We start from the raw sequence: 25754 nt of genomic DNA, 5'->3' as shown, positions 1-25754 counted from the left end.
GTCTTGTGACTTGCACAATCTCTTCTAACGCCTGAGTTCAATTTTACACAACATTTAATACAAATATTAAAAATCAATATATCAAGGGGGTTGTTAATGAAATGTTACAGTGAGTGTGTGTCACCAGATAGAATTTCGGTGGGAAACGTGTCTGATTTAGCAAAAGCTGAATGCGGTTGTATTCTTTATCCCCCTGCTAAAAAACAAAAGATAAAGGTGTTCATTAAATCATATCAAATCGAATTAAGCTCTATTGGCGGGTCCCTCCAGCAGAACAGAAGTCTGAAAAGCAGGGGATGGCAAATGAATCTCAATGCATCTCTTGATAACGGAACAGGAATCGGAACGCATTAAAAATAAATCAGAGCGCTGCTGTAGGTCACAACACAAGGATTAGACTGTACTGAAATAATGGGACGGGAGACAGAAAGGCAGAGACTACCCTGCAGGTACACCCTGGCACTAGAAGGCGAAGCCAGATTTTTTAAGCGATAGGTCACGCCAGGTCTGTAAGAGACAGTCTTTGCCCCATTCAGGCTGCTTCTTCATCGCCCCTTCCCTGGCTCTCGGGACTGCAGTACTCCCCAGCTTCTCGGCATGCTGCCAACTCAGCATTTCGCAGGCTGGTGGCTTTGCCTGCCCCTTCTCCCCCTCCCCTGGCTCTTTGCACCTCTCCCTTTCCTCCACCCCGGCCGGTCCCCGCTCTCCCTGGCTCGGCTGAACCGCTCTCCCGTTAGCCCGGCCTCTCGCACTATTCAGCTATTCCCCGTGACCCCTCTCAGCCCTTGCAGGAGTCCTTGGGAGACGTTTGCAGAGCGATCTGCCAAAGAGCTGGCAGCTGCCCGGGCGGCGAGGAGCGGGAGCACCGCTGACAGCCGCCGCCGCCCTGCCCGGCGCCCGGCCCGGTCGCAGCCCCCGTTGTCTCCGCGCCCAGCTGCGAGCCCTGCGCTGGGGGGAGCGGCGGGGGACGGAGGGGGGGGGGGGAATGGGACCGGAGGCGGGGGTGGCTCTGCCCTCTGCCGCGGTATGGCCGGGAGATGATGGTGACGGTGGAGCGGCGCTGGGAGCCGAGGCCCCGTGGGAACTTGGGGTGCGCGGCTCGCCCCCGTGCCTTCTCCCGGCGTACCGGGGCCCCAGCCCGGGCCGTGCTCCGGGGGCGGGGGGGAGCCGAGGGCAGCGGCAAAAGGTGCTCCCCTGCCACCGCCGCGCCGGGAAAGGGCTTTGACCGCCGGGGCGGGGGCCGCCGGCCTCTCCCCGAGCTCTCGTCCAGCTTCCCCAGGCTTGGACTTCGCTCTCGGCTCCCTTCGCCCTCCTCTCCTGAGGGCACGCCGGGCCAGTCTCTCCCTTCCCCCTGGGGACGGCGGGGCTTCTGCGGCCCGGTTTGTCGGTGGGTGCTAAAAAGACGGCTGTGCCCGCCGAGTCCTCCTCGGGCAGAGGGGCTACGCAGCCCCCTGCTCAGGTGGGGGCCGCCTCTCGCCCCGCGTGGGCCTGCAGGGACGGCGCTGCAGAGGGGTCAATCCGCAGCTCTGGAAGGGAACTGGGATGCTGGCGAGAGGAGGAACGGAGCCCCCCCCCGGCCCCCCTCACACCCCACTCCCCCCCCGAGGACGCACGGCGGGCAGTGCCGCTGGGGAGACCGCGGGATCCGCGCTGCCCTGCCGCCCGCAGAGCCGGGAGTGAGCGAGGCGGCGGCGGGAGGCAGCGGGGAGGCTGATGAGCGGCAGCCGGGAGTGCTCGGCACCGAGCCCGGAACGCGCGGCGAGAGCGGGAGCGCGGTGCCCCCGCGGTGCGGCCAGCGGGGCCGGCACCGCCGAGCCCCGCCGAACCCGGCGGTGGAGCGGGGAGCCCCGCGGGCAACGCTGGAAACCCTCCGGCAGACGCCGTCCCGCCGCTTCGCGATCGGGCGGCTCCGCTTCCCCCTCTCTCCATCTCTCCCTCCCCGCCTCCCCGGGGCCGGCCGTGCCTCACGGCCGCGGTTACAACGCGTGCGGCACCGCCGGAGCGCGATAAAGAAGGGCGGCCAGCTGCCCTCCCCGCCCGCTGCCAGCCCGGCGGCACCGCGCCCGGTAGCGAAGGGCGGCAGCTTCCCCCCCCCCCCCCCCCCGGCCCGCTCCTGTCCCGGGTCCGCGGGGAGCCGGCGAGCCTCCGCCGGAGCCGCGGAGCGGGGCGAGGTGGGGGGACCGGGGGGAGGTGGGGGGGGGGGGTCTGGAGATGCTCGCCGCGGCGGCTCCGTGCTCGCCCCGCGGACCGTGCCGCGGGCTCCTCTCGCCGGGAGCGCAACTTCTGCTCCGACCTGAAGTCGCAGCTCCTCTGTTTGTTTATTTCCCCGGCCGCGGTGGCCGGCTGCCAAGCACGCCGACCTTGCCTATTAAAAACCCATTTTTCTTGCCCTGCGCGGAGCAGCAGTTTGCTCGCCGCGCTCCGTTGTTCCGTTGAAATAAAGCGCAGCAAAGTCTGCTCGGGGGTGCCGGGGGGGGGGGGGGTGTGTGTGTGTGTGTGTGTGTGTGTGCGCGCGGTGATGGGGGCGGCGGTGGAGCGGTGCCCGCCTCACGCGTCCCACCCGGGACCGGCGCGGTCTCCCGGGTCCCCTCCCGGCGCAGTCCGCTCCCGTCCCGGCCGCCACCGTGCCCCTGGCTCCCCCGCCAAGCCATTTCCTGCCCTCCGGAGCCGCGGCCCCTCGCCGGCGGCCAAGCGGTAGCTGGGTCTGGCTGGGGGGGGGGGACGGGGACGGGGGACGGCGGGCAGCGGGGCCGGGCGGAGAGGCGGCGGCGGCGGCGGCGGGCTGGAAATATCAACACGAGGCGGCGGCGGCGGCGGAGGGCAGCGGCTGATCCCATTAGCCGCGCCGAGCCGGAGCCGGGCTGAGCCGGAACAGCGGGGTCACCGCTGCCCGGGGCGGCGGGCGGGCGATGCTCTCTCCCCCCCCCCCCCCCCCCCCCTCCTCGGCCCCCGGTGTCCGCCCCGGGGCCCCCTCTCCCTTATCGGCCGCGTCAGCCGAGGAGGGCGGCGGAGGCGACGTCGCTGCCCACCCCCGGGGGCGGGAGCCCGACGGCTTTGTGCCGCTGGGCGAGGGGGGCCGTTTCGCCTCGCCGCTTTGTTCGGCGGCGGCGGCGGCGGCGGCGGCGGCGGCGGTGCCCGCCGGGACGCGCTCCGGTCAGGCCGCCCCGGCCGGGCCCCGGCTCGCAGCTCCCTCACCCTTGGCACTGCCCCTCCGCTCCGAGCCTCCTCCGACACCCGAGGGCGGCCTCTTTCCCCGTCTCCTCTAGGACGATCTAGAAGTCGTCCGAAGCAAGCTGCTTTTAGTGCAGATACAACAATAAAGTATATTGAAATAAGTCTGCGGTTGGTGAGTTTCCAGCGATACTTAATGGCACTCGCGGTAAACAGTCCCTCTCTGTGCTAGCGGGGAAAATCATCCAGACACAAGCACATTCCACCCTCTTTAGGGCTCCCTGGCTGTTATTATAGTTATTGCATTACTCTGGTGTAAGCCTTTTGTAACTAAGCTTCTATAAAGCCCCGCTTACAAGCACCCTGATTAGAATTTTCCTTGCCAGTAACCAAAGGCCACCCGCTTTCCAGTGCTATACAGAGGGAGCCGTCAACAGCCACCCCTCTGAATGTACGCTTTGTTCCTGGCAACAAGGAAACGAGTGGGCTTCTATTGGGGAGAATGCAACCCTTCTTTTAAATATCACACAGCGAGAGCTGATGGGGCACCGGGCTCCGGAGGGGCCGCGATGGAGGGAGAGGGACGCGGCGGGGTCACGGGAGCGCGGAGTGGCCGAGCCCTAATGCTACCCACGAAGCGGCTGCCACTCAGCCGACGGCCGGAGGATCATCTGGCTGATCCCGGCTCAGGGGCGGGCGGGGACGGAGCCGAGGCCCTGGATGGAGAAGAAAAGGAGGACGCCGGATCATGGTTTCCCAGCGGCGGACACCTCTCCGGCACCCTGGCTTCCAGCTCCCCGGGAGCGGGGCGGGCAGCGGTTCGCAGGCCCGAGGGGGGGGGGGGGGGGGGGGCCGGGTGCAGGGGACGGACGCGACCCTCCTCGGGGGACCCGCCCGGCCCACCAGCATCCCCTCTCCCCCCGTCCCGCCGCCCCTAGGTGCCCTAGGAAAGCAAACGCCGGGCGGGCTAGGACATGGCCGTTTCTGCAAACGCGGCTTGACTGCCGGGCACCCCCGTCTCCAGGGACGAGGAATCCCTCCGGGCGGCGGGGAAGGAGCTCGGCTCCCCCGGGGCGCTCCCCCCGGGCAGCTGCAGCCCGGCCGGACTCGCCCCCGGCGGGCTCCGGCTATTGTGAGCACCCCAGAGCCCTTCTCGCCGGGTGTAAGTAATTACTGAGATACGTCCAACGGGTATGTTAGTGACATTAGTAAGGAGGTGAGAGCTTGGCGCTCAGAGGGCCGAAATGCTGGGCTTTCGCTTTCATTCAGGATGTGTGTAACGCAGAGTCTTTTCTCAGCTCGCCTGATTTTTAACTTCCTCTAAACCTCTCTCTCTCTCTTTTTTCCTTTGCTCGGAGAGCAGCAACGAGAGACCGAGAGGAAACACGCTGCTGCTGTGCAAAATGTGGACCATGTGTGGGAACTATTTACTCAGAGTGCAACTGCAGGCACCAGGCGAGGGGCTGGCAGAGCCGGGGGGCGGTGGAGAGAGAGGCTACGTCTCTCTCTCGCTTTTTTTTCCCCCTCGTCTTCCCTAAAGCCAAACCACGTCGCTGTGTGTGTAACGGTGCGTTTTACTGACTTCTCGCTGGGCGCGTGTTGGGTTGTTGTTTTTTTTTTTTTTTTCCAGTTCAAGGCTTTCGCGATCTGCTTTTGTGCTTACCCACCTCAAGCCTCCGCGGGCAAAGGGTTAAATCTTCGGAGCCCTGCAAGGAAGCAGCTGAGTTTCAACAAAAAAAAAAAAAAGAAGAAAAAAAGAAAGAAAAAAGGGGGGGGAGAAAGGAGTGGGAGCGTGAAGAAGCGGGCAGAGAGCGCTGCACGGTCCCCTGATCGTCCCTTTGGCTGCTGTAGAATAATAAAAATAATTAATAACAATAATAATCCCAGCTTTTCTTTTATATTTGGCTGTATCAGGAAGTGCCTCTGGCCTTGAAGCTCCCTATTACCTCTCTTCCCCCCCCCCCCCGTCCTTTCCCTGGGAAGTGAGAAGAAAAAGGTCTGCAGCTGACAAATATTATCCATCCTTTTCATCGATCGGAGCATATACAGATGTGATAGCTTGATGTACACTGCAAACCGGCTGATCCATCGCTTTCTCCCTCTCTCGCTGGCTCTGGTTCGGCCCCCTCCTCCTCCTCCCCCTTTGTTCTCCCCCCCCCCCGCCTTTCCCTCTCTTTAAATAGATTTCAAGGCGCTGCCTGTTGGAGAGCAGCTCTCTAGAGAGAGCGAGCTATTGCTTCCCTGCCGATAGCCTCCCCCCTTCTCCGGTTTCCAAACAGAAAACAATCCCCGGCCCGAAGAACCTGTGCTGGGGCTGCAGGAAGGAGTTAAACCAGCAGCGAAGAGCGAGATAAGGAGGCAGCTCCCAGCACCATCTCTTTCGAGTCCTGTGGAAAAAAAAGAAAAGAAAAGAAAAAAATAAAAAGAAAAATAAATAAAAATGCAAACCGGGGCTCCCCGTCGTGCACCATCACGTGGGGAAAGGGCAGTTTGTCCCGGGCCAGCGCCCGACCTGGCTCCTGGCCCCGGCAGGAGCTGCCCCGAGCCCCGGGGCCGGCTCGGCTCGGCTCGGAGCGGGCGGGCGGCTGGGAGGCGGCTGGCAGCGCGGAGCGAAAGGGTTAAACCTCCCCTCCACCGCCCTCCTCTCTCGCCAGAGAATAAGCGCTCGCACGAAGCGTTTCTGGGGAGGCAGGCTGCGAGCAGGCCTGTCGCCGTGGATCCATGGCTACCTCGCTGTCCGTCAGTGAAACGATGACCCCCCCACACTCCCCGGTGCCCCGTGCGGTCAGCACGGGCTGTTAAGAGGCACTTGCGATCAGTTTTTCGAAAGGTTAGCCAAGGTCCCCGGTTCTTGCAGAGGGGAGGCATTACGAAACCGCCTTTGTAGCTGCATGCACTTACATTAAAAAAAAAAAAAAAGGCGAGGAGGAGGCGAGGGGGAGAGAGCAGCCCTCCCCGGGCGGGGAACGTGCCGGGGCGGTGGGCTGGGGGCTCTCCCTGGGCGGGCGTGGGGGACCCCCACGGGCATCTCCCTCCACGGAGGCACCGCGCCGCCCGGCAGGCAGCTCGCCCGCGGAAGAGCTGGGCTGGCCCTCGCCGCCAGCCCCCCCCAGCCCTGCCCGGTGCCCGCCCGGTGCTGGAGAGAGCCAGCCGGCGGCGGGGCTGCCGAGGCGAAAACGGAGTGGGAGGAGGGAAAAGTGCTACCCGGAGAGCTGTTGTGACAGATGCTAAGCTTTGCCCTACGCGTGCTGGTGAGAGAAGGAGTTAAAAGCAAGCTGCTTTTTCGATCGAGCTGCTTCCCCGAGCGTCGGAAGGAGCGGCTTGCTAGAAAGCCGTCCATCAGCAACCAGTCCAACCTGCCCGTGATAATATGCGATCAACACCAAATCACCCCCGCTAGGCACGATCCATCATCGCTACGATGCAATGGGCCCTTGTATGGATGTGTCTACACGGGGGGCGGGCGGGGAGAGAAGGGGAGGGAGCGGAAAAGAGAGAAGGGAGAGCGTGTGTGGATGTGTGTGCGAGGAGGGGGCCGCATCATCCACCGGAATGGGAATCGCCGCCTCCCCCGGCTCTCGGCGAGCGGAGCTGGCCGAGCCAGCGGAGCCGAAACTTGCTGGGCCGGGGCTGAGCGGGGAGCCTGGCACACGGCCCCGCCGCCGCCTCCGACTGACATCAGCCTCCCCTCCCCCGCTCCTCGCTCCTCCTGGGCAAGCTCGACTGGCGTAAAATTAATAATTAATAGGGTGAAATTGATTAAAGGGCTGGGCGCGCGATGGGGGCGCTCGGAGAGCCCTTCCCCTTCCCGGCCGCTCCGCATCCGCCTCCCCGCCGGCAGCGGCCCGGGAGCGGGGACCGGCCGCCGTCGTCGCCGCCGCCGCCGCCGCACCGGGGGAGCTCCGGGGCAGCCCAGCCCGAGCAGGAAGGAAAAGGGCGGCGGGGACCGGGGAGGGGGGAGGAAGGCGGCGGCTGCAGCAGCAAACCCCGCTGGGTGGCTGACTGTAACCGAGAGCGGCCGCGCTAGCGGCGGCGGCAGGCGGGGGCTGGCCCCGGGGCTGGCTCGGCTCGGCGCAGCTGGGTGTGTGTGCGTGTGTGTGTGTGTGTGTGTGTGTGTATGTGTGTGTGTACAAAGCCGGGTCCCGGGAGCTGCCCGAGGGCGGTGCTCGGCACCACAAGGCCAGCCTTTCCCCCCCCGCCCCCCCCCCGCTCTTCCCCTACCGCGATCAGCCTCTGCCACGGAGGGAGTGGGGAACCGCAGGGGACGCGGCCGGGCCAGCGCACGCCTCAGCCTCCAGCCCCGTGGAGGTGGGAAAGGGTTAAACGTTGGAGGGGGGGGGGGGACGGACGGGGGGGGGACGGGGGATGGGGAGCGAGGGGAGGGGGGCTGCCGAGCGCAGCGCTGAGCGCAGGGAAACCACAGCGCACCTGGGCTCGGCTCGGGAGCCGGAACGAGCCGCCGCCTCCTCCTCCCTCTTTCCCTCCCTCCCTCCCGCCCTTCCTCCAGCTCGGTGCCTGCCTGGCCCGTATCGCGGCTCTATCTCTGCAGCAGCGGGAGCTCAGCTCCTCTGTTCCTATCAGCTGCTCCCTCTAACCCCAGTGACCCAGATAAGCGCGGCAGCCTCCCCCCCCCCCCCCCCCCCCCCCCCCGCCAGCACGCCGGGGGCCCCGGCCCGGCTTCCCACCAACCCTCCCTGCCCGCCGCGCCGCCTCCCCCTGCCTCCCCGCGGGGCTGCGGGGCCGCCTCCCGGTCGCCCCCGGCCCGGCCCGCCGCCTGCAGCCCCAGCGGGCTCCTCCCGGCCCCGACCTCCGGCGGGAGCAGTAAACCTGGCCCCGCGCCCGCCCCCTCGCTGGGCTCTTCCCCCCCCCCCACCCGGTGCCCCCCCCTCGGACGGCTTGGGGTCATTGTTTGCCTGCGCTGCGCCAGCCCGCCGTCAAAATAATAATTAAAAGCAAAACAAACACGCCGATCCGGTCTTTCCTGGACACGCGGGTCGAAGCCACCGCAGCCCAAGTGTTGTTATTCCCGGGCTGGAAATAGCCCTGGCTCCGCCCTGGACAATCGCCTGTCAGAGGCCTCTTCTCTCCCCTCCCTGGAGGCCCTTCCCTGCCCTGCTTTATTTACTTTTGAAGTGTCTGGATTGATGGAGAACTGCGGACGGCACTTTCTTCCCCTGGCTCCCTCCTGCACCAGGGCTCCGCCGGAGCCTCTTTACCGCACCCGCCGCTCCGCGCCAGCTCCGCATGACCCAAGATAACCCGGCCCCGGGGAGGCCGGGGCGAGCGGGGGAGGGCGCTTAACCAAACCAAACAGATCGATCCGTCCTCGGCCGGGGCCGCGGGAGCCCTGGGGGGGGGGTCGGGGGCGCCCCTCGCAGTGGCGTCCGGGCGGGCGGGGGGGGGACGACGGGGACGGAGGGAGCCGCCGTTCCCGCAGCCCCGGAGCGGCTCTCCCCCCCCCCCCCCGGGGGGAAGGGAGATCGCGGCCGGGCCCGTAACGACACAAGGGATAAACACCAAAGTTATCACCAGCCGTGACCAAAATAAATGCCTGTGATAAAAAAGCACTGACAGGATGATCCATTACGCGGGTGTCACTGCCTACAACGAGGTTCAATCAGATACGCCGGTTGCCGTGGACAACGGGGGAAGCGGCGGTACCGGGCTGACGACTTTTCTGGAGAGGCGGGTGGTGGTTGCCATCAGGGAGGTGACACGGCGCGATCTGCACAAGGGTGGCCCGCCGTCGCGGGAAGGGACAGACCGCGGCCCCTCCGACCGGCTGCCCGCCCGGGAGGCGGCCCCGAGCTACCGGCACGTCTTCGGGGAGGGGAGCGACCTCCCCACAGGCGGCCCCCGGGAGGGGACGTGCGCTGTGCGCCCGGGGGAGCACACCCTCCCGTTTGGGATGCCGTCGGGTACCTCCCCGGTTCGTGCCCCCCGTCCCCGTCCCCCCGAGCTCGGCTTCCCCGCGGCGCTGCCCGCTCCCCGGGCGCCCCGCGTCCCTCCGCAGCCCGGCGGTGGAAATCAATGAGCGTTTGTTCCGTGCGGCGCGACCGTCTTTCTGAGCGATGCCCTGTTATTAGCGGGGAAAGGGGAAGGGGGAGGGAAGAAAGGCTCTCTGCGGGCTCGGTGCTGCACGTCCTCGCCTCCGGCGGAGCCGCCTGCAGGTGCCGGAGCGGGGGCAGCGGGGGCCGGGGCTGGCTGGCAGCCCCGCCGGGGAGAGCCGTACCCCGGGGCGTCGGGCTAATCGCATGGCAGGTCAGCTCGGCGGGACGCCCGGGCCCCGGGCGGTGCGATTAATGAAGGCTCCGAGGCAGCGGGGACGGGCTGCGGGCCGGTCCCCCTTGTGCCACATTCCTCCGGATCGGGCCGGGCCGGGCCGGGACTCGCCCCTCATCGGGGGGGGCGGCGGGGACAAGGTCCCCGAGCCGGACGGGGTACCGGCCTCTCTTCCCCGCCCCCCCCCCCCCTCCCGGGAGCAAGCAGCCCTTGGGAAAGGCCGTGCCCGAGGTGGGGGGCGGCGGGGCACAAGGGACGGTCCCCCCTCCGCCCGCGGGAGGAGCGATGCCGGGGCCGTCCCCGCCGGTGCCCCGGTGCGTGACACGCCAGCCCCGTGCCTCTTCGGGGTGAGAAACTTCCCGGCTGCTAGCGACGGGTGGCTGCGCCGCCGCAACGCATCCCCCGGTCCCGAGCCTTCCTCCCCCCCCGAGCGTAAACGCATCCCGCCGCCGCCGCCCCCTTCCCGTCACGATTTAATGCTTTTCATGTTCTTCGGCAACTGCGTTTCCGCAGAGAAACCCCGGCGCGCTCCCAGCTCGGCTGCTCAGCTGTATTGTGGCGAGCTCAGGCACAGCCGGAGTGAATCCATTACGCCTCGATCCTACAATACAGGTTTATGCGGATACCCTCTGATTTACATTTAAAACAGTGCACGGGCATTGTCTGCTAGCCTGGAAAGAAAACACAGCCCCGTAACTTCAAATGACCTTCAAAGCAATGCAATTAACTCTCGTAATTATCAGTACACGCCTTTTTAAAAAAGACACAGGTGCTCGCCTCGGTGCTGTTCCACCTGGTTAAGCAGCCTCGTCCTACCAGGGAATGAACTCCTTCCCTCCCCCCCCCCCCCCCGCCCTTTGCAGTCCCCAAATCTGGGACTCGCTCCGCCGTTCCTACATTTCGAAATCTCCCTTCATCCTCCCCTTCCCCCGCCCGGGCTGAGGGACAGCTTGCTCAGCGCGGCGAGGCTTTGTCACACCGCCACACACACCACCACGTCGCTGGCTGGTGCCGGCGGCGGGCGGCGTGTTTGCTTTCCCGGCTCCCACAAAGCCCTCCCCTCCCGCCGGCCCCCGGACCGCAGGCCACGCAGAGCCGAAATTTAGGTTAATAGGATGGGCTTTGATCCGTGGTCCCCTTCGCCCTCCCCTCACCCCGAACGACATCGATCCGCTGCATTTACTCCCGCGCCGATCGGCCCTCGGCGCTCCCGCAGTCACGCTCTGCGCGACCGGAGAGAATAAAATAAATATCCCCGAAATACCCAGCCGGTGGCGGCCCCCGGCCCTGCCCTCCCCCGGCCCCGCGGCCGCGGAGGTGCGGACGAGTGGCCCGGTCGCCGGCGGCTGAATGTGCAGTGTCATGATGGCTCCCACGGCCCGCGGGCAGCACCGGGGGCGGCATCGGGGGGGGGCGGCGGCGGGGCCGCGGGCAGCTCGGGGAGGGCTGCCGGCCCCGCAGGAACCGCTGCCCCCCCCCCCCCCCTTTTGCACACACACACGCACGCACACACAAAATAAATAAATAACGAGGCGGCTGGAGCCATCTGGGGTTGGATGGCTTCTCATCTCATTACAGAGCATTAGGAGAAACAGGCAAATATACAGCTATTAAAATTAATCGCCTCGCGCTGTCAGCTGAACATAATGGAAATTATTTATAGGCTGCCTACGATGCCTTTCTCGTCACGGAGGCTTGGTGCGGAGAGGCGCACTCGCGGCTCCCAGCACGGAGAGGCGTGCGGGGCCGTGCGGGGGCCGCCGGGCACGGCTCGGCCCGGCCCCGGCCAGCGAAGTTTGGGAGCTCGGCACGGCGAGGGAGGGGGAAAGGGAGAGGAAAAGCAAGCGGCAGTGGCCGATTTTCAGGTGACTGGAGGGGAAGAGCAAACAGGGCGAACCGCGGTGCTGGGGGGTCTCCCCGGGCTGCTCTGGCGGAGTCTCCCCGGGGCGGTGCGAGGCAGAGGGTCGGGCTCCTCCAGAAAGCAAGCCCCTCGGCAAACGGCGCTGCGTGTTTAGCAGCCACCGTGCGATGCGGCGAGGGCACGCCGCGGGGGGGGCGGGGAGGGGGGGCGATGCGCTTCCCGAGCGATCTGCCTGCAGATCTCCGCTACCAGATGAAATGTTAATTGTCAGCCCTTCCGCTTCTGCCTTTGGAGCGGGCTTTCGGAGCTGTTTGCTTCTGCTCCGGGGGAGACGGGGGTCTCTTCCGCTTGGGGGGGGGGGGGGAACCAAAAACAAACCCCAAACTAAACCTGATCGGCTATACCAAGCAGAGCTGGCCTGTTTTTCCGGCCGAGAAAGAGAGCGCGTTTGGGAAGCAAGGAAACGCTGCCCGTCCATTTCCTCGCTCCGTCCGGGGCTGTTTCGGCCAAGAGAGCCGCTCCCGGCTCGGCCGGGGCGAGCCGCCTTCCTTCCCCCCGCAGCTGTGGGGCTCACCGCCGTGCTCTGATGGCGTGAGGACCGAAAGGCTCCTCCGCAGGGGCCGGAGGAGGCAAAGTACGGCTGCCACGGGCAGCGGCAGCCGCCGAGCAGCCCGGGTGGCACCGGCTGGGATCGGGGGGAAGGTGCGAGAAAGCCCGAGCTCGAGAGGCTGGAAGCGCAGCTCCGCCAGGCTTGAGAGGTTAATAAATACACCCGTCCCCTCTCCCCAGCCCGCCTGAGGCTAAGAGTCGCAGCTCAGCGGGTAATTGACAGTCTCAATCCAAAATTGAAACATGTGTTAACAACAACGCCACGCATCCTAGGAGCTACCCGGGAGATCGCCACCTCACGGTCTTTATATATTATTTGAATCCACCGGAGGAAAGTGTCACGAGGTTTTCCGAGCACGTTTCACCCCTACCTGTAAATCAGCTCTTATCACTGCTGGCTGCTCAGACAGCGCCAGCCCCTGTTTTATAGCGCAGGAGGAGGAGAGCCATTGCTCCCTCGCAGCACCGTTTCCGTGCCGCCTCCAGCCGAAGCCCGCCGGCACCCCACGCCCGACCCGGCCGCTTCCCGAGGGATCCCCGTCCCCCCCCCCCCCCCCCGCCGTCCCCTCCAGGGGTGAGCCTCACGGCGGGGCAGCGCCGGCTCTCCCGTGTCCGGGAGCGGGCGAGGACGGGCGGATCCGAGACCCGGACGCCGCCGGGGCTGCGCGGCTCCTCGGCGCTGCTGCACGGGGCTGGGGGGCTCTGGGGGGAGCGCGGCCGCACCACGGCCCGGCCCGCATCCCGCATCATCTCGCATCCCGCATCATCTCGCATCCCGCATCTCGCGTCCGCCCCCCCCCCCCCCGGCAGCCCTCCTTCTTGCGAGGGCGAGCAGGACCAGTGTCCCTGTCCTACCCCCCCCTCGGGGGGAACCGGGGACGAGCCGAGGGCCTTTCTCCCGGCAGTGCTCCAACAGCAGCAGCGGGGTCGCCTACTCCCTGCGGAGCAAGGAAGCTGGGGATCCCCCCCCCCCCCCCCCCGAAACCCCTTTAACCGAAACTCCTTTAAGGGCCTACGCTGTCCCCGGCAGGAGGGATCGGGCCGGGGCAGGGAAAGAGCAAACTTGTGCCGAAGTAGTTGGACGTGCAGAGGCAGGACAACACTGGCAGGGTTCCCCGGGAAGGGCAGGTCTCCAGGGCCTCCCACCGCCAGCTCCATCCCTTCCCCCCCGCCGTTGCCATCGTCCCCGTTTCACACCGGCACCCTGTGCGAGCAGCAGCCTCCTCCGCCGGGGAGGGGGCGGCAGCTCCCGCTGCCCCTGCAGCCCGACCCCGCTCAGGAGGGCCGCTGCCTGCGAGCCCTGCGCGGAGGTCACGACCAGCGGAGCAGGCAGATGGAAAATCCCAGTTCCTGCCGCACATAAACAAGGTGGGGACGGGCAGAGCGGCCCTCGGCGCTGCGCGGGAGGGGAAGGGCGTGGGGTCCCTCCTCCATGGCCCGCTGCCCGCCCGCCCAGCCACGGCTCTTGCCCCGGGAGCTCCCTCCCCCGGCGGGCGCCGGCCGCGCTGCACTGCGCGGAGGCGGATGGGGCCGGGAGTTGCGGCCGGCGAAGGGAAGCGGCCTCCGCGGGCGCTCCCGGGAGCGGGGGCCGCCCGGGCAGGACGCCGGCACGGCAGCGGGGCAGAGTTTCTGCCCGGCGCCCTCGGCCCCGCGGCGCTCCCGCCCCCCGCGCCGCTCGGCAGCTCTCGCCCACGCGTGCACTCACACGCACGCACGCTGAGTCACACGGGCACGCCGCCTCTCGCACACCGTGTCACGCATACGCTCCGTGTGGCACACACACACACACACACACGCGCTGCCTCTTCTCGCTCGCGCCGTGTCACGCACACGTTCCGTGTCACACGCACATTGATTCCCACGCACTCTCGCACGGGCACTGCCTCCCCCGGGGGAAGCACGCCAGCTCTCGCACACTCGCCGCCTCTCTCACCCGGGACACACGCCGAGGAGCTCGCACCCAGCCGCATGTTCCCTTTCTCGCACCCGGGCTCTTGCCACACACGCTCACGCTGACCCCCACACGCCATCGCACACGCTCAGGGTTTCCCACGCAGGCACTCGCAGCACGCTCCCGGTCCCCCACGCCCATCGTCTCGCAGGCACTCGCCGCCGCAGACTTCCACACACGGAGCCGCACGCCGTCCCCGGCTGCTCCCCGGGCACGTCGCCACCCGCACACGCCCACACACACACACACACACACACACACACACAACCTCCGCCGCTCACGCCGGGGCGGCGGACGGACCCCCCCCCCCCCCCCCCGGGGACGGCCCCCAGCGCCGTGCCCGAGCGGCCGCGTGTGTGTGCGCTTGCGGGAAACCCGAGGACCTTCCCCGCGGCCCCTTTGGCAGCGCTCCGCAGCCACCGCCGGGCCAGCTGCGCGGCCCCGGTCCGGAACAGCTTGTGTTTGTTCCCACCAGACGGCCGGGCGGGGGGGGGGGGGGGGGGAGGAGAGGAAGGGTCAGCCGGCCCCGCGCCGCGCAGCCCGGGGCAAGGGGGCACCGCGGGGCGCGGAGCCCGAGGGGCGGCGGGGGGGCCCACCTGCCGCCGGGCATCCCCGCCCCGGGGACACCCCCGCCCAGCTCCTCCTTTATCCCATCTCCCCCCCCCCCCCCCCGCCCTCCGTCCCAGGCTGATGCTGCGGCAGCGCTCGGGGCCCCGGGCGGGTGGCCCCGGCGGAGGCAGCGCCGTGCGCTCGGCGGCTGCGATGTGCGCGCTGCCAGAGCCGGCCGGGGAAAGGCCAACAGCGCCCGAGGCGCGGGCAGAGGTAGCGGCTGATCTCTTGGCAGATCTGAGAGCGATTTGGCCGCCAGAGCCGGGAGGCCGGCCCGGATTATTCATCACGGGCGGACGAACACAATCCCCCCCCCCCCCCCCTCCGCCAGCCCTGGATATTTTGTCCCGGCCGTGCAAACAATATTCAACTTGTATCCTCTTCCGTGAAGGCACCGGGAAGCCGGCGGCTGCCAGGAACAGGCTCCCGTGCAGCGCACGGCAGCGGGATCCTGTTTCCCTCGCAGCCGGCGGAGAGCGGCAGCTCCGCGGGAAGCGGGCGCTTTCCGCCCCCGCCCGGCGCACGGCGGCGGCCCCCGGGGCCCCTGCCAGGCGTTCCCCGGGCGGGGGTTGGCCGCCGCCCGGCTCCCGGCTCCTCCCGCCCGCAGGCGAGGGCCCCCGGCGTGCAGCCGCTGCTTTGCCAACCGCACGATCGCGGCTCTCGGAGGGCGGCGCGGAGCTGGCAGCCGGCGCTGCCTGCCCGTGCCAAGCCGCGGGCGCAGCGGGGCCCGGCGGCCCCGGGCGCAGCAGCGCTCCGCTCGCCAGCCAAAGCCGAAATAAAAGCCAAACGCCCCCGGGGTTTGCCGGGCGCCGGTTTCCCCTTTTCCTCCCCGCAGCCGCCGTGGAAGGAGGGCGGGCCGCTCCCCAGCGGGAGCCGCCGGCGGCGCGGGGCGGGGGGGGGGGCGAGCTCCCCCCGGCCCCCCCCCCCTCGCCAACCCCGCTCCCGCGGGGGCTCCCAGCGCGGCCGCGGAGGCGAGCGGCAGCCGGGCTTCCCTCGCCCCCTGTTGGAAACGGCCGCGCAGTGCGGGGTCGCGGCGACGGGGGGGGGGGTCCCCTACACCCTCCCCCCTCCGACCGGGCCGCCGCCTCCGGGCGCAGGAAACGTCCCCGCCGCGCTCAGCGGCGAGCAGCGGGGGCGGCAGAACCCGAGCGGGGCCCGGCGGCCGCGGGCGTCCTTCCCTTTCCCTTCCTCTTCCTTCCCCCTTTCCATCCCATCCCTTCCCTTTCCCCTTCCTTCCCCCCCCCACCGGGGGCCACTCCGAGAGCGCACTCAGCCGAGTGCATCTCGCTCTTAAATCAAGCCTGGATATTTAAAGCTTAACTCCCAGTTTATTTTCGTCCTAGACCAGAGGCGCTCGCTACTTACTCGGGAAGCTATTTAAATGCCTCCCCCGACCTCCCCTCGAGGTTACAAACGTTTTGCTGCTAGAGAATTTCACCAGGGTATTTGGTACCGTCGCCCCTGCTGACCGGTACACGCCGCTGGAGCCGGGGAGCATTGCCGAGGGCGGGGGACACCCTCCCCAACCCCGCCACACGTGTTTTGAGGCGCCGAAGGGAAAAGACCTCTTTTCAGCCAGGGAATCGCAGTGCTTCACACTCACTTCGTGGTTTATTACTACAGGAGGAATCTGTTTATAGTCAAACCGTATTACATTGGGCCGTATCGATTTTCCAGCAGTACTCCCCACCGATTTAATTGTTTTTAGGAATGTCAATTGCTGCTCTCATGTTCCCTGAATTCATCAGTGTTCAAATGATAAACCTCATCATCGCTCTAAATCATACGGGAATCTGCTCGTTACTTGCTGCGTGTGTCGTGTCCCGTCCCCCCCCAGCCCCCCACAGCGACCGGACTGTACGTGGCTCAGGGTGTATTAAACTTCATTAAACCCCAGCAGTGTGCTCCCACCTCTCTCCGATTCATAGCCCCTCCACTCCATCTTTTAAGTTTTACTGTCCTAAAATGAACGCACTGAAGAAATACACCCCTAAATTAGTCACGGTTCCTGGTTTCGGGTTCTACAGCTCAAAATCCCCATTGCAGCGCAGAGCAGACAAAAACAGAAAAAAAAAAAAAACCAAACCCAACCAACCAACAAGAAAAAAAACCACCACCCAAAAAAACCAACCCACAGAGAGAAGTCATCGACTCTTTAAAAAATAATTAGGAAGAAAAACAAGCTGAAACTGCGGACAAGGCGCTGGAAGCTCCACGCTGCTGCTGCAGCTCGTGGCTGCGCTAATCCCTGCAGGCGAGAGCAAATAAATGCCTAAATGCCTTGCCCACCGCCCTGCCCTCTGACTCCGCACCCGGCCGCCACGCCTGACGGGGCGTACACGCGTGGGCAGCCGCGGGGGATCCCGCCAGTCCCCGGTCAAGGTCACCGGGCTCTAAGCGGCGCTGCGGTTACCCCCAAGGGACACCGGAGGGTGTGTGTGGGGGACGGACACGGACACCCGCGGCAGGGATGGGCTGCCGAGGGCCAGCGTGGGGACCGTCCCGGGGAGGGCGAGCGCTGCCCGCGGAAGGCGAGGGTCGCGGCCAGTCCCCGCGGGAGGGTACGGGTGTCGCCGAGCGTCGCTTAGCGCAATTATTTCGGCAGCTTTTCCTCCCGCTGCTGTTCGGGATCCACTTCTCCCCGTCGCGGCTCAGCCCCCACGGCGGTTTCCCTCCGCGACCACCTTTAAGCGGGCTCCTTCCCTAATGCCCTCGGCGCGTTAGTTCCCAGAAATAGAGTGAGGAGCCTTAATGGAGAGCAGTTTAATTCGTGCTACAAAGTTAGCTGCTATCGCTTGGGGCGGCGGGTGGGGGTGGTGGTGGGGGGGGGTTGTTGCGTGGGTGGGAAGCGAGGTGGGAGATGCGAGGCCGGCTGGGAGCCCCACGGCGCCCGTGTTTAGAGGGATCGGGGCCGAGCGGGCGACCCGGCGGGCGGGAGGCAGCTTGTCCCCGCGGTGTTTGGGATCCTCCAGGACGTTTAAGGCGACGGCAGCGACCGCCCTGAAGGCAAGAGTTACCCTGCAAACTCAGGTAAGACCCCCCCCCTCGACTAATAAGATGTGTAGGCAGCGCTGCCCGTTATCCCCCCCCCCCCCCCCCCCAAAATTTCCGCGCAGCGAGGGGACCTAAGCACCCTAAACCATCACCCGCGCGTAGCTCCGGGGGAAAGCCCAGGGTCTGACCCTTCCCTCCGCTCAGGAGCCCCAGGACTTGATCCCGCTTTTGCTTTCAGCCATCCCCTTTGCACGGCATCCCCCCCTCTCCTCCTCCGGGGGAAGGGCAGGGAAAGCCTTGCTACCGGCGCAAGTTGCGCCCCCGCGGTGTGCCAGCCCGGGGAAGCGGGGTACCGGGGTGCACGGGGGGCATTTCGCACCTCGCTTCCCCCCCCCCTCCCCGGGCCGGAGCCGAGGAAAGTCGCGATGGGCTACACGACGGGCATCCATCACCTTGCTCTGTCGTCTCCCGCGGGCAGCCCTCGGCTGCTGTTTATTTTGTTATCAAATCAATTAAGCTGCCGCTCTCGTATAAAACGGGGGCGGGAGGGGAAGGAGGAGGAGGAGGGGGTTTGGAGGAAAATCGTGGCGACGCCTTTGACATCGTCTCACCAAAGCAAAGAGCTCCTCCTGTTGGAGAAATGTTTTCCTGCCGGATGGGAAACCCTCCCAGCGCGCAAACCATTTCATTTTATTTATTTTATTTTGCATTACGTAGCTTTATGTTATACCATGTTATTGTTTTATTTTCCTTTATTTTATTCTACTTTATCTGTCGGCGGTCCCTGCACCAGCAACCATGCCAGGCACCTGGTTCAAATGCTCTCGGGGTGGTCTACTTCTCTATCGCCGTCATGTCTGGCCACCAATGCAATTGGGAGGCCCGGTCAAACACTGACCCCAAAACGGTGGAGCCTTTCTGTGCCGTGCGTAGGGGCCCATCCCCGGTAACACCAACGGTGCCCCGCCAATACTTGGCACCTTGTAAGTAACACTTAGCAGATGCAGGATTTCTTGGCTTGATCCAAAGTCTCCCACAATCTGCAGAAATCAGCGTCCTGGTCACTGGAAAGATTTACATTGCCTCTTGGAGGCTATCAGGTCAGCTCTTACGCAGGGTAGTTCCTAACCTGTCCACTAAGTTCATGTCCAGGATTACCTTAAAGTTTTTTTAGACTTGCGGTTTCTGTTAAATGAGCTAAGCTGAACTGGGTAACCAGTGTAATCACAAGCGGTATCTTTTGGGGAAACCTTGGCAGAAGAGCCAAGTATTTGATGAGCAAAGAGATTCTCTTGGAGCCTTGTGATTTGCTGGGAAGCGCTCCTCTGAACGCGGTGTCTGGCTGGAAGCATTGATCTGGCTGCCAGAGGAGAGCTCCTGGCCAGCCCGCCCTGCAAAGAGCGGGGCCGCTGGATTTCAAGCAGGGGCTTTTGCTCCTTCTGTTTAAATGAGCTCTGCTCTTACCTCTCTAGTTGCTGCCAATGATTTAAGACTGTACCCTCCTAAATAGTGATATATCATCTTTGATTCTTTTATAGCAGTGCAAAGAGGATCACGATCTCCCACTCTCAGAATGCTATGGGCGGAAAAGGAGGTACTTACCCATTTTGCTCTCTCCTAGCTGATGTGGTCTCACCAGGGGGACCAAGCCCTGTAACTGGGCTACGTTAATCCCAGGGTATATTGCAAGAGGGACCGTGGCTTCTCTTCCTACCCTGCCTTTCCCCAAGGTATAGGACTGCTTACCCCAACAACCTCCCCCGCTTCTTTCACTCATTTGCTTCCTGGGAGCCACAGACACTGCGTCTCTTGGGGATCCCTTCTGCTTTGGCATGCCACTGGAGGAAAGAAGAGTTGTATGGAGGGTGCAGAGCTCCTGCAGCTCCCTGCTACTCCGGCGGGGAAGGTATCCTGCAGGTCCGAGGGAAAGAGTGGGATCGCGGTGGGGGGGAGTTTGGGGGAGGTGGAGGTGCAGCAGGGCTGGGCGTTGCAGAGCAAGGCGAGGCGACGGGGCAGCTCCCAGCGGGTGTAAGACAAGTATCGCTCATGCCTGTATCGCACCAAGTGGCACCTGGTGATCAGGGGTCGTGCACATTTTGAGCTGTGATACCACTGGGATAGCAATGCCCATTACAGATACTGACAACAGGAGAAAAATGGTGCTCTTGCTCCCTCCCCATGTTGTAAGTACTCTGAGGACAGAGTCCAGTGCACTGGATAGGTATCTTATGGGAGACGCTTTCTGAAGTAGCCACTGATGATGGAAGCCTTAATTTCTGGGCACACAGCTACACCCCGTATGCAAAAGCAGGTGCACTTGCAATCAGTGACTATTAAAAAAAAATATCCTAGCTTAATTCTTGTTGGCCAAAAATACATAAAAATGGTAAGACATGCAGGCTAGGTGCAGTAGTGTTGGAGGATGGTGAAAACTGTGAGCAGAGGGTGCACTTTAAGATATTTTCTGCTGCTTCTGCACAACGAGTTTACCCCTTTTTGAATAATTTACCTTGCTACCTTTGCTAAGTACGGTTGATTTCTGTTGTTTAACCAACAGCTGCACTCTCTCAGGCCATCTGCTCCTCCTACCCAATCCTGCAGCAGCCCAGAGCTTCGTGAGGTGCAAGGGCCATGTCCTAGCCAACACACAGTGTAATGGCAAAAAGCACTCTTGCATATTCACACCAACATGGGGAGAGAAGTGGGAGGGGGGAAAAACTTAGTGAAGTCAATAGTTGTGACCTTAAGGTGTCAATAAAACAAAACTTTGGAAAGAATGACAACAAAATATTATTTTGTTATGTTTTTGTGGTCACTCCTTACTGCCAACTCTTGTCTTCTCTCAAAATTTATTGAAAAGAGAAAAAAAAAGTCTCACTTATGCCAGGCACTATGAGAGCCATATAAATAATCAATGACTTTGCCAGTGTAGTCCTTAGCCAGCTCTCGCAAACTGCAAGCGTGATTTCACCTTCTCCACATTACGTCACCCACATCCACCACCCACAACCCGCACACCTCCTCCCTCCTTCCCCACACAAGCTGCGTAACCGTAAGCTCAAACCGTGCGGTGTGGTTTGCAAGAGGAGCAACTGTGTGGATCGGCAGTGTTCTGTGAAGCAGCTGGGGTTCAGAGTATATGGATTTAGCTGCGGGTGGAAGGGTGCTATGCAAGAGGACTGCGGATGATGCAAGTCATTCGTTTGCTTGTAAGTGGGAAATGATTGTAGGAGAGTTCATGGTTTTGAGAAGTTCTCACCTGCTCCCTGTGCTAATGTGCGAGTTAGGCGGTGCACCGAGGAAGTATGGTGTTGCATTTTGTTTTCTCGGCAGGAGAGGTTTGGGTGCAGGGTTCAGGTTAAAGGTTTCGAGTGGGGAGGGAGGGAGGAAGCCTGTGGGTTCTAGAAGTCGGTGGGGTGACGTGCGGAAGGTGATACTGTGGTTAAGGGCTTCAAAACCCGAGAGAAGGCTTGGCTAGGGACTTCATGGCTTTCTAATGTTTTTGTTGGTGGGATGTGCCATGAGCAACTTTAACGGATTTTTTAACAATATTTTTGGTTTGGTGGGATTTCTATGCAAACATTGACAGATGGCATGGGTAGCTCATGTATTTTCATCTCTGTTCCTCCCGTAGTGTCTTGGAAAGCCCTAAATCTTCACATATCACCTCACTTTTGGTATGACCTCTTTACTTGACTGCTCTTCTCTGTCTCCTTTTCCAGACCATGTCCTGGATTAATTCTACATTCTGTTGTTCCTAGAGCCCAGACTAACCCTTTTCTCCTGTTTTCTGACGGTCAGCTCTTTCACTGCTCATTTATACAGAATCAGTGCAGATAGCCATAAGAGTTGATACGTTATGGGCACCGAGAAAAAAATAAAGGTGGCAAGAGAGCAGGGAAGGAGAAAGGGGATACGTACGCAATAGTAAGGAGGGCAGCATGATGAGGGGTGGTAAAGACATTGAAGTGTAGGTGGGGGCTTGTCTGTAACGTGCTCTGTGGGTTTGCAGGACTGACAAGCTCCAAGGGGGAGGGAGGTGTGAGAAAACTGACTCTGTAGCGAATCTGGACCTGAGCAGGGAGAAACAGAGGAACTGCGTGTTGACAAAGCCTGGGCAGCCCCTCTACCATGAAGATCTCTCATGTAAGCTCTCCTTCCCCTTCCATGCTGCCCCACACAACCCTACTGCTGCAGCTGCGCTGTATCCCCTCTGCCCCTGCCAGCCCAGCTGACAGTGGTGTGGCTAACCAATATGCTGGGGGGAGAGACCAAGGGACCAGAAACAGGGCTGGATTCCTGGGGGGGAGCACGTAAAAACCCAGGAGCCTTTACGCCCATGAGGGCAGCCCTCAGAGGGAACCCCTCGCTCTTGCCTCAGCTTTGTGGTGCAGTCAGGGCTGGTGCGCACCGGCACAGAGATGCAGCTCCTTTGGCACGAGCTGAGCGCGGAGGAGTGGAAGGTGACACGGGCGAGATATCCGCAAGGAGAGCTGCTCAAGCGCTGCTGATCTGGTGCAGTACCTCAGGGCCCGGGGCCAGGCTTAGTCCTTTCCTCTCTACTGCAGAGACGCCGGAGCACTTGGGGCTTAGCAGGGCTTAACCACTTACATCCAGTGCTCAGCCACTTGCTTGTCACATCATGTGCGTACGCACACACGCGTATCCCACTCATCTCACTCCCCCGTTACCTTGAAAACCACCTCCGTAATTTCTGTTATCAGGTGAGCACTGCAAGAGGTGGAAGGCTTTTAACCCCACATTGCTGGCAAACCCAACCAATCCCGTTTGCTAAACTCGGCATAACTCGGATCTGCCGCCTGGAGCAGGAGGAATGATTTGTGGTGCCTGAGATTTCCAAGGGACAAAGCAACAGAAACCTTGAGGTGCCATCAGATCTTCCATCTGTGAAGTAGGGTATTTTACAATTTTTCAGAAAAAAATGTGAAAGAAAATGAGCAACATTTAGAAATTTGCAGATATGCCAGAAAACAATGTGTTAACCCCTCCCTGCCTTATGCAAGAGCTAGTGTATAAAACCTGGAGATTAGATTAAATCATGAAAGTTTGATACAGAGGGATTTGATTCCTGTTTTGGCTGCAAATACCAAACCAGCTTTAACTATGGCCTCAATACTGACATCCTCCCTTTTATTAGATTGAGCACAGTTTATTTTAGCTAGTATGCACACCAGCTTCCCCTGATATGAATCCCTGCCATAAGAAATCACTGACATCCCTTCGAAATGCCACGGAAAGCGTTTGGTCACCTCTTGAGAGCAGAGAAGGTATTTCAAATGGAGAACATGACTGAAAGCAGGACGTGGAAAAGGAAGGATTTAATGGTCAAACCAGGTTCTGAATTCCCCCAATTACAGAAGTGTCGGGACTGAGATTCGGCCCTTGCTTGGCACTGTCATACGCACCTCTGGAATTGCCGTGTCTTTTTTGTGGTGGAAGCCAGAAGAGGAACTGATCCAAGCTTTCGAGCAACAGGCTGCACCTTATCAGCATCACAGGGTGGCCGGTTTGTTTATACAGCTCCTAAGGGTGGTGATGTATTAGCACCTCTTTTTGCACCCTACTGATGCTAAAAATGTTTCTGGCCTCACCTTGAAGGAAGAAACTGTGTATTTGCCCCCATCTTCAGTGTTTTGAACAACATGGCCAGAGCTGGACAAAACACAGGTGTAAGCCGAATTACAAGAATGTAAACATTTATGACAAATCATTCCAGTAACCTTTTTTCCTCTCTCTTCACTGCTTAATGTTGCTATAGACCTTAGCCTGTACGGGACACGTAAGAAGACTGGCAGGGCTTAGTTAAGCATCATTTTAAATGCCAGATTAAAAAAAATGTGAATTTTCAGTAGGTTGTGGAAGACTGGGCTCCCCTTTGTCAGCGATTCTTACTGAAGACAAACTTTAATGGTATTCATGTCTAAAAATACTTAAAACCCTGCTTCTTGTGGAAGAAGATAGACTCCAGGTGGCTGACCACAACAGTAAATTGCTGTCAGTGACACAGCCTGTGCATATTTAGGGGACCGAGAGTTTCCTTCTCCTTGACAGGATAGTGGGTTGCCTTGGGGTTCATCTGCTTATATCACTGTCATCTGTCATGACATATTCATATGGGACCCAGCTGCTGAAGCTTACACTAAGAAAGAAAAAAATGTAAAAATAATTGGTTGATGTTTATGTCGTTCCTTAGGCTACACCTGCACAGTCCTTTTCAGGGCTCGCTATTTGAAGAATCATTAACCTTACATATATATACTGTCCTATATCTTAAGTAATATGCCCTTCTGCTGTTAACCTTTAAATAATGCAAGTGCAGAAAAAGCCTTGTCACTACCGAGCACCTCCCAGTAAAATTTGGCTGCAGTTTAATGTCAATACTAAAAGCATCATAACATTTTAGTAAACTCGTTTCTGGAGGTGAGATTGATTCTCTTAGATTTGCTGGGAGATTAGACATCTTTTCAACTCGAGAATTTTAGAAACGCTCGTTGGTGGAGCCAGCAGTCTGAAGATGATGAAAGCTTTCGTACCGGGGCCGAGCTTGTTCTGGGCCTGTCGCAAACTACCCAAGACAAAATTGTGTCCCACCACAGGCCTCTGCCTCAGACTCACTCCCTGCAACAGAGGCATTTAGGATGTCCTGGCAATGCAGGCGTTGTCACGGTGGGTCCTGCCTCCTCCAGTGCTGGGGGGAGAGATGACACCCCGGTCCTGCCCTAGCTCCCCATGAAGCGGCAGTCTGAGGGCTCAGACCTCAGCAAGGAGCAGTGAGGATGCTGGTACTACAGTGTGTATAGGAGTCATCCCGGAGAAAAGAGGGGAGCGCAGACTGGGTAAAGCATATGGCAGTGGCCGCTTCCCTCTGAAGTGGTGTCCCAAAAGGATTCAGGATGAACGATGCCAGATCATTGCGGTAACAGCAATAACAAAGCAATGATCATTGATCTGAGTATCCCCAGCACAGTGCTGGGTCTTAAATATTATCATTAACTTGGCTGATACAGTTATAGGGAAAATGAAGTGTGTACCCACCGTCTTTCATTTAAGAGATTGATTAAACTGAAATGGGTAGCTATGGAAATAGGTAGAAGAGAATGCCTCTATGTATGATAGGTAAGAGGAACCACATGGACTGCTTCAGGAAAGTCAGCAAGCAAGCAGTAAGCATAGGACCACTTGTAGCAGGACTGAGAAAATGCTCAGAGAAAGTGCTCTGGGGTTAAAGTGCTTCCAGAAAAAAGTTGAAGCTGTAGGCAAAGAAATTGCCTCCTCTTGCTTGATTCTTCCTGCATTCTAGGAATCAGGCGTTTGCAAATAAACGGGGCTGCACCAAAGAAATAACTCACTGTTTCCAATTTCTAATAGAAATGAATGCTACATTTTAGCCATGCCGCCCATCAAAAAGGGCAACTATGTTTTGAAAAAGATGCAAAAATATAAACACATTTTCAAGGAATGAAACTCGTCCATGTTCCTTTTCGATAACTCCCAAGTTGTGTTTTCTGTGATACCTCGCCTCTGGTTCTGTGAGGAAAGAGCAGTAGAAAAACCTTGCACAGCAGCGATATAGCAAAATGCCCTTATTTATGGTCTTTGAGGCTTGCAAATGCTGAGTCCCTGTCTATTCTGGAGAAGTGGCCTCGGAGCACTGCTACCGCCGGGTCACTCTGAGCCAGCATAAGCTCCCGTGCACGCAGGGCTCTCTGCTGCTGGCTGTGCTCGGCACTGCCTTGGCTCCCAGCGGAGTTAGCGCTGTCAGCAGCGCTGGCAGAGCCTCAGCTTGGGTTATGCGCTTAGGCGATATATTCTGTATATAGCAATACGCTATAGGTGTACGGTGTTTGCTTAGGCGGTACAGTACTAGTATTGGGAAAGGTTTAAGCGGGAGTGTGGGGGTGCGTGGGGGGGGGGAAAGCACGGCCCCTTAACGTAGAGAGTCACACAGCAAAGGCTCTATAAAGGAGAGCCCTATATCCCCGAAACACAGTTTCAGATCTATTGTTAGAGAGTAAAGAGGCAGTAATTACGGTTGGAGACCAATTGCGCTCTATTGCCAGGTAAGATAATTCTCACCACAGATACACAGCTAGCTCTATTTTTATTCTATCATTTCTTTTTTCAGTATGCTGAAAAACCTCAGAGAACAAGTGACAAACAGAATTCAGAGGTGTCCAAGTGAAGTTACTTTTGAGCAAAACGTAATCCATTGGGATACCATTTACAGTGTCTATTTTAGTAAAACTCCCCAAACCA

This window comes from Aquila chrysaetos, chromosome 7 (genome assembly GCF_900496995.4).
Source record: "Aquila chrysaetos chrysaetos chromosome 7, bAquChr1.4, whole genome shotgun sequence".
Lineage (NCBI taxonomy): Eukaryota > Metazoa > Chordata > Aves > Accipitriformes > Accipitridae > Aquila > Aquila chrysaetos.
This window is presented reverse-complemented; position numbering follows the sequence as displayed.